The sequence below is a fragment of the Phyllobates terribilis genome, unplaced genomic scaffold (genome assembly GCF_046119375.1).
Source record: "Phyllobates terribilis strain yellow unplaced genomic scaffold, ASM4611937v1 Scaffold_9__5_contigs__length_417890890, whole genome shotgun sequence".
NCBI classification, from domain to species: Eukaryota; Metazoa; Chordata; class Amphibia; order Anura; family Dendrobatidae; genus Phyllobates; species Phyllobates terribilis.
Window position 1 is genome coordinate 360,084,448 of NW_027362769.1, and position 8,567 is coordinate 360,093,014.

Genomic DNA, 8,567 nt, shown 5'->3' on the forward strand with positions numbered 1-8,567 from the left:
GATGGATCTGAAGCCGCCAATGGAGAGTAGACTTGTGGAAACACCAATAAGACGCAGCGGGCTCAGCTTACAAAGGTCACATGACTTTCTTACCCAGTAGAAGAGGAGCAAACAGCATTGCTCATTTGCATGTGTGGCTATAAATACCGCTGCGCTGGAGGAGCAGGAACATTGTTCTCTCTTCTCCGAGTTGTGATCTCTGTATACTCACCATGCCTGATCCCGCCAAATCTGCGCCAGCGCCCAAGAAAGGCTCCAAGAAAGCCGTCACTAAGACTCAGAAGAAGGTCGGCAAGAAATGTAGGAAGAGCAGGAAGGAGAGCTACGCCATCTACGTGTACAAGGTGCGGAAGCAGGTCCACCCCGACACTGGCATCTCCTACAAGGCCATGGGCATCATGAACTCCTCTGTCAACGACATCTTCGAGCGCATCGCATGGGGAATCCTCCCGCCTGGCTCACTACAACAAGCGCTCCACCATCACCTCCCGGGAGATCCAGACAGCTGTGCACCTGCTGCTGCCCGGAAAGCTGGCCAAGCACGCCGTGTCCGAGGGCACCAAGGCCGTCACCAAATACACCAGCGCCAAGTGATCTGCTTCGTCTGCTGCTCCGCCATCACCCCAAAGGCTCTTCTGAGAGCCACCACCCCGTCTACATCAGAGCTGTTGCTGCTTCTGTGTTCTCTCCCGTCTCCCCGAGGGGTCTGACCACATAGCCCGGGTCTCTGTCTAGTGACAGGGTAAATAGCAGGTGGCACAAGTAGAAGTGAATGCTAAGGGCTAACGAAGAAGATCACGAGAAAACTGGGGCTGCTTCTGGGTTCTCCTTCACAGCTCAGCACTTTCACCAATGCCCTTGTGATTTCAGATGGAAGTTCAGTGACTTATTTAAGCCCTTGCTCCTCAGATCTGACTCCTTTTCGTCTCATTCCTATTTTAGGAATTGATTCGGCTTAGTTTCTCTAAATAATGAAATTACTTCACTGTTTTATGAAAGGTGATGATTACATGAGATTGTGGTCGGTGGAGTTTCTTAGTGATGAGCAGCATGCTCACCATTATTCGTTTCGAGCTCGAGATGCTCGTTGCTGGCGAGTATTTTTTGAATGTTCGGGAGCTTGAATCGCCGCCCCGCATGTTTGGTGCATATTATACAGCCAATTACCATGCAAGGGTTGCGTGACAGTCAATGTCATGCCATAGCCAAGTTGGTTGTGGCATTAGAGTGACTGGCTGGCCGCACAGCGTCATCAGGTTTATATCAGACCTGGCGCTGCCATGCTCGTCACAGTCACTACGGAATCAGACAGTGTAGGGAGAGCTGTTGCTGAGCTAGGGAGTAGTGATGAGTGAGCACTAAAATGCTTGAGTACTGGTTGCTCGGGTTGAGCAAATTGGAATACTCGGGTGCTTGACCCGAGCAATGAGCCCAATGTAATTCTATAGAAAACTCGAGCATTTTTCAGGCTGCGCCCTCTGGTGGTTTGCAGAGGGCCTAAAAATTGCCCAAATCGAACAGTGCTCAAATGACATGGGAACAGCATGGGGAAGACCCCTGGAAGCATTTCTGACTCCCAGGTCACTGCTGTCAACAACGTTTTCAGAGTATTACGCCACTTTTATGGATTCACAATAAAACATACAAAAGCAAAAGCAAAATGGATTTTCCTGGGAAATATATTAAGGAACATTCTTTCCAGGGTAATGACTTGTATATAAGGCAAAATAAATAACCAAAACCAAAAATACTCCTCCACACCTTGGGCTATATTCAAACGTAGCATTTTTTATGCGTTTTTGCATACAGTGCTGAAAAGACATGGGAACAGCATGGGGAAGACCTTTGGAACCATTTCTGACTCCCAGGTCACTGCCTAAAAGTGTGCCCATCATAAGTGATAAGATGCCTCCCGCCATGCACCTGTCGTTGCAGACTTGCAACAATCACAGTCCATGTCCTTGTCCCAGTGCAGCGTTCAGTTTGTGTCACCCCAGGCCTGGATGCCACAAACTTGTAAGGCTATGTCTGAGAGCAGGAGGGAGGTTCTCTTGTCATGGACCATTTGCATGCAGCACCTCCTGTCCCAGGCCAGTAGGGGGAGCAGGCTGCCCCTATAAAAACTGGTACTGAGGGCAGGGTTATGGAGACCAGGACCCACTTCTGAAGCATCCAGAAGGGTTCCCCAGAAGAGAGGGACAGGTCAGCCGCAGCGGAGGAGTCCAGGAGGCAAAGGAGGAACAGAAAGCCAGGGACAGAGGCGATGAGAGCCGGTGCTGGCAGAGAGAGACTACACAACCGGACACTGGGGTCCGAGGCTGTCAGGGTTGCAAGCCCTGCAGCAGATAACCAACCCGCAAGGGATTTCAGGTCCCTTGGCCAAGAAGCCTGGAGGCTCCACCACACAGAGGCACCGGTACAGCACGGAGAAGCTACAGGTACCTAAGGCCCGAGTCGCAAGCCATACAGGCATAGTACACGGCGAGCTCAGGGACGTGGGCTATCATACCACTAAAGGGGGAGATAGTCAGCAAGGGCAGAGAGAGAACGGTAGGCCTACCCACTCTCCCTGACCAGTGGAGCTCGCCCGAATGCCCTCAGACACCCAGGTCCATTCCTACACTGTACTCCTGGTGGGTCTGTGATAAGATCAGTAAAAGATCCTGGACTGCATTATTGGACTCTGTGTGGTTACTGCTGCGCCTGCACCATCACCCCCAGGATCCTATTATACTGCCCTGAGGCTACACTCCTCCAGTGGGGAGTTGTACTATTCCCTGCTGCATCCCCAACACCAGCCTCAGCGGTCTGCCTTGCAGCGGCGGTCCTCCCTGACCTCAATCCACGGGTGGCGTAGTCGGACATTACCTAAAACATATAAAAGGACTGCCACTGGTCTAACCACCCTGAGCCACGGGACCGGGTCGCCACTACTACTCCCAGCATTGCCCTGAAGCCCCGTCCCGAGTTCCCCACGGCCCATGGGGCGAGTCAAGTTGTCCCTACCCCATTCCTTGGAATGCAAGCACAAGTATGCAGCCAGCCACCCACACACCTACAGGCTGCAATACTATACTGCCAAATTTTTGACAGCTGCTTGCACTTGAAATGTGGCCTTTTAGGCTCGTGGAGGCGGATGCTTTTCATAACCTCATGCCGGCGGCAGCTGGGTGTCCATGCTTGGTCCCCAGCCGCCACTATTTCTCCCGGTATCGTCTCCGCCTTCCACAAGCACGGGTCCCACAACATTACCCGTGCCCTCCCCAGTGCACTTACTGGTAAGGATTGCCTACCGACAAACACGTGGACAGGTGAATGTGGCCAGGAACAGTACAGAGACAGTCCACATCTTTTTTTGCTGAGAGTTGTATTTAGCTCGGTGAAAGTACTGGCATAGAGGGAATCCGTATCTACCCCGGCTGTCATTTCTCCGTCACCAGGTTCCGCCCATTGTCACACACGACCATGCCTGGCTGTATTTTCAGCGGTGAGAGCTACAGATCAGGCTGCTGTGTTATAGCTTTCAACAACTCTGCATCGCTGGGCGGTTTGTCAATTAAGCATTAAGCATGTTATCTTCAGCACAGCCTGTTGCCGCTTGGACAAGGCAGTGCTGCAGTGCTGTCAGCTTGTGACTGATGTGGTCATTTCGGAGATGGAGGAAGAGGTGCAGGAGCTGAACATTGTGTTTACATTGAGGTTAAATTGGTGATGCTGTTTTTTATACTAAAGAAAGATCCTATTGTTTTGTTTTTTTACGTTATTTTTTAAGACAAATGCATTTACCGAGAAATGTCATTTTAACATTTTACAACCTTATCTGGCAATGTGGTGTGTGACACATCATCAGAAACATACTGTTTTATTTATGATGGAGGGACTCCGAAAGTCATAAAGCCTATTTTTATAGGGACTAGAGATGAGCGTTGTTCTACTCGAACTGTTCGCCAATCTCAAATTCGAGCTGTTTTGGGCGGTGTTCGAGTCGTTCGGCGAACACGAACAATTTGAGAAAAATTCGGCTGTTCGAGGTTATGTTCGATAACTGTTCGTGCACCAAAATCATAACTGGATTTTTTCTCAGTAATGATGAAAATTAATGTTAATACGCAGTTTGAGTGTACAGCGGGGTGGGGGGAGGGGCAGGAGATGGATCTCTGCAGGAACAATGAAGATCTCCATTTTTTTTTCTCTTTCCCGCATTTACAGTGGGGAGGTGCAATCTGTCAGCCTATCAGTAGCGCACACACCGAGCGAAGTGCTTTTTTTCACACAAGCAAGGGCATGTGTCATTGGCAGTGTATGTCACATGTCCTTGCCCTATAAGACCAAGTCATTTTCCCCGTCGCCACCATTTTCTCACTGCTGCAGCTGCGTGTTAGACGGCACCGCTGTTGCTGTGTGCACTATACCTTGTTAATTTCAAGCCAATTTTCGCACAAATCTACAGATAGCTTGGGAGTAGGGAATAGTTGTGATTGCAGTCCTTTTAAGGACTAGGTTACAGCATTTCCTACGACTTTTATCAGGCAGGTCTGTGCTCTTAAATAGATACGTTGTGGGAGTAAAGACTAATTGTAATTGGAGTCCTTTTCAGGACTAGGTTACATCAGTTCCTATCAGTTTTTGCCAGGCAGGTCTGTGCCAGTGCTGTGCAAGTTTTTTTCACAGCATTTGGCTGAATCTAGCAAAGCTAATCCTTTTTGGCCTATTGCAGAGTGTGCTAGTCAGTGGAGTAGCCTATCTGTGTTGCAAGATATACCACCTGTGTATAGAATACCAATTTTTTTACTGCACCTAGTGAAGTAAAATCTTTTGGGCATAGCATCATTCTATTAGTCCATCTATACTGACCTCCATCAGGTTGCAAACTGAATCTAATTTTTTTCTGCATCTAGCTCTGAAAAAATATTTGGCCTTCTAGCAGTGTGTCGGACTTTCTCTATTAGTCCATCTATACTGACCTCCATCAGGTTGCAAATTCAAAATCATTTTTATCTGCATCTACAGTACCTCTGAAAAAATATTTGGGCTTCTAGCTGTGTGTGGGACTTGTTGTATTAGTCCATCTATACTGACCTCCATCAGGTTGCAAACTGAATATATTTTTTTCTGCATCTACCTCTGAAAAATATTGGGCTTCTAGCTGTGTGTGGGACTTGTTGTATTAGTCCATCTATACTGACCTCCATCAGGTTGCAAACTGAATATATTTTTTTCTGCATCTACCTCTGAAAAAATATTGGGCTTCTAGCTGTGTGTGGGACTTGTTGTATTAGTCCATCTATACTGACCTCCATCAGGTTGCAAACTGAATATAATTTTTTCTGCATCTAGCTCTGAAAAAATATTTGGCCTTCTAGTAGTGTGTCGGACTTTCTCTATTAGTCCATCTATACTGACCTCCATCAGGTTGCAAATTCAAAATAATTTTTATCTGCATCTACAGTACCTCTGAAAAAATATTTGGGCTTCTAGCTGTGTGTGGGACTTGTTGTATTAGTCCATCTATACTGACCTCCATCAGGTTGCAAACTGAATATATTTTTTTCTGCATCTACCTCTGAAAAAATATTGGGCTTCTAGCTGTGTGTGGGTCTTGTTCTATTAATCCATCTATACAGACCTCCATCAGGTTGCAAACTGAATCTAATTTTTTTCTGCATCTAGCTCTGAAAAAATATTTGGCCTTCTAGCAGTGTGTCGGACTTTCTCTATTAGTCCATCTATACTGACCTCCATCAGGTTGCAAATTCAAAATAATTTTTATCTGCATCTACAGTACCTCTGAAAAAATATTTGGGCTTCTAGCTGTGTGTGGGACTTGTTGTATTAGTCCATCTATACTGACCTCCATCAGGTTGCAAACTGAATATATTTTTTTCTGCATCTACCTCTGAAAAAATATTGGGCTTCTACCTGTGTGTGGGACTTGTTGTATTAGTCCATCTATACTGACCTCCATCAGGTTGCAAACTGAATATATTTTTTTCTGCATCTACCTCTGAAAAAATATTGGGCTTCTAGCTGTGTGTGGGACTTGTTGTATTAGTCCATCTATACTGACCTCCATCAGGTTGCAAACTGAATATAATTTTTTTCTGCATCTAGCTCTGAAAAAATATTTGGCCTTCTAGTAGTGTGTCGGACTTTCTCTATTAGTCCATCTATACTGACCTCCATCAGGTTGCAAATTAAAAATAATTTTTGTCTGCATCTACAGTACCTCTGAAAAAATATTTGGCCTTCTAGCAGTGTGTCGGACTTTCTCTATTAGTCCATCTATACTGACCTCCATCAGGTTGAAAATTCAAAATAATTTTTATCTGCATCTACAGTACCTCTGAAAAAATATTTGGGCTTCCAGCTGTGTGTGGGACTTGTTGTATTAGTCCATCTATACTAACCTCCATCAGGTTGCAAACTGAATATATTTTTTTCTGCATCTACCTCTGAAAAAATATTGGGCTTCTAGCTGTGTGTGGGACTTGTTCTATTAGTCCTTCTATACTGACCTCCAGCAGGTTGCAAATTGAATATAATTTTTTTCTGCATCTAGCTCTGAAAAAATAGTTGGGCTTCTAGCGGTGTGTGGGACTTGGTCTATTAGTCCATCTATACTGACCTCCATCGGGTTGCAAATTCAAAATAATTTTTTTCTGCATCTAACCCAGCCAATAGTTTTGGCCTAATACCACAGTTTGGCCACTCAGCTCTGCTCGGTTACCATCCATTGTTTTTTTGTGCAAACAACTCCAGAGTTGTGAATTAGTTAACCACCAAAATGAGTGGAAAAAGGCCTGCTGCTGGTGGAAAGGGGAATAGGCGTGTTGGGAAGGGGAAAAAAGGTTGTGTCCGTGGGGTAGGTGTTAAAGCAACAGTAACATCTGCAGAAGAAAGACCATCTTTCAGCCAAACTAAAATGTCTACTTCTTTTAGCGGACAATGTGATAAGATCCCTTTCTTACGGCCACGCCAATCGCTACAAATTCCAGATGAGGCACAAAAACAGCAGGTGCTTCAACGGATATCAAGTGCTCCTTTAAGTGGGCTCTCCTCCACATCAACTTCAACATCACAAATACTCCAGTCCTCAAAGGTGTCACCCAAATCGCACTTGCTTCCTCACAGCTCCCAAATCTCCAGCTGCCCGTCTGAGTATGAGGTAGAACAGATGGTTGAGTCTGCAGAGCTGTTTACTCATACTATAGCCTGGGAATCAGAGGTCGACTCCAGCGCTTCTGTGAATCCAGACGAGGAAATGATCTGCACTGATGCCCAGAATCTTTATGAGTCGGATCCAGGACCAGACGCAGAAGGTTCTGACCATAATGTAGACCCTCATTCCCAAACTGTAACTCCTGTTGGTGGAGACAATGAGGAAGACGATGATAAGACTCAAATACCTGATTGGAGCGACAACTTTAGTTTTTTGTCAGGGCAGGAACAGGTTGGCTCTGAGGACGACGGGTGTGATAACACACAGGGTGATGATGATGAGGTTGGAGATCCCACTTACTGTCAACCCACAGTCAGCCAAGAGATGAGGTCAGCAGAGGAGGTGGAGGAAGATGCTAGTGACGACGAGGTCAGGTTGCGCCTTCCTGGACAGAGACGTAGTACTGGAAGCACGTCAACAACTGCATCCTCAAACACAACTCTGCCTCTCACCACAAGTCGTGGTGGCTCTTCAGGTCGCATGGGTGCTAAGCCTTGCATAGCCTGGGCATTTTTTCAGATCGATAAAGATGACCCAACTCGTGTTATCTGTAACATTTGTCAGCAAAAGCTAAGTAGAGGCCAAAAAATACATAGTTTGAGTACTTCATGCATGAACCGGCACATGGACATGAAGCATAAGTTGCAGTGGGAAGCTCAGTGTGCTACAATGCGGCCTAGCCGGCCGGGCCAACCACCGTCTGCCATATCTTGTGCATCCGCGGCCTCTTCATCCTCTGTGACTGGGGGGACAGCAGTCACACCTGTTTTGGGGCGCAGACCTGCCACCTCTTTACCCGCAACAGCCAGCGTGATTGGCAGGTCATCATTTTCTTTGGAGGTGGTAACACCAGCTGGTGTTGAGTGCTGTCCGACATCGATAGCACCACCTTTGGATCAAGGCAACCTAACATGTCCGCCTGCATCTTCCTCACAGACCGGCAGTTTGCCGGGGACACCCTTATCAACCCCGTCTAAGCACAATAGCCAGCCCTCGGTCCCTCAGATGTGGACAAGTAAAAGACCATTTCCTCCTAGCCATGAGAAAGCTAAGAGGTTGAATTTCACCATCTGCAAGCTCTTGGCTACAGAAATGCTGCCTTTCCGCCTGGTGGACACAGAGGATTTTCGAGACCTTATGTCCGTCGCAGTGCCCCAGTACCAGATGCCCAATCGGCACTACTTCTCAAAGAAAGGTGTGCCTGCGCTCCACCAGCATGTCGCACACAACATCACTGCTTCTTTGAGAAACTCTGTGTGTGACAGGGTGCATTTCACCACAGACACTTGGACGAGTAGGCATGGACAGGGGCGTTACATGTCGCTGACTGGGCACTGGGTAACTATGG

At 47.0% G+C, this 8,567-nt stretch overlaps 1 pseudogene; it reads left to right on the forward strand.

Moving 5' to 3' along the window:
* The first annotated feature begins 212 nt into the window (after positions 1-212).
* LOC141161064 (histone H2B 1.1-like) lies at positions 213-594 on the forward strand (annotated as a pseudogene).
* Positions 595-8,567: the final 7,973 nt, after the last annotated feature.